The sequence below is a fragment of the Meleagris gallopavo genome, chromosome 3, assembly GCF_000146605.3.
Source record: "Meleagris gallopavo isolate NT-WF06-2002-E0010 breed Aviagen turkey brand Nicholas breeding stock chromosome 3, Turkey_5.1, whole genome shotgun sequence".
NCBI lineage: Eukaryota > Metazoa > Chordata > Aves > Galliformes > Phasianidae > Meleagris > Meleagris gallopavo.
The window spans coordinates 33,199,637-33,200,016 of NC_015013.2; positions in this window are offsets into that span (position 1 = coordinate 33,199,637).

The window sequence follows — 380 nt, forward strand, 5'->3', positions numbered from 1 at the left end:
GTAAGACCGGCGTCCCGGGTACCGTCCCCACCGGGAAGCGTGGCCGAGACCTCTCGCGCTCTGGAGCCGCCTCTCGGCCTCGAGGAACGTGGGGACGTTGGGAATAGTTCGGCTTTGTTCTGCTTCGGGGGCGCGCCTGATCTTCTGGGGGCTTTGTGCCGCTCAAAGGAAGCTTCGGGGGAAGAACTGCTTCTTTCCGTGGCATTCGAGCTAAAAATACCGCCGTTAGGCCGGAGGTTTGAGAGGCTTAATGCCGCTGAGGACGAGTTAAAATTGGAATATGCGTAAGGCTCGAATGCGCGGAGCGGATGGTTTCCTGCCGCTGAAATAACAGCTTGCCTTCTTTCTGTAGTCTTCCCAGAGCTCCTGTCACCTAAAGG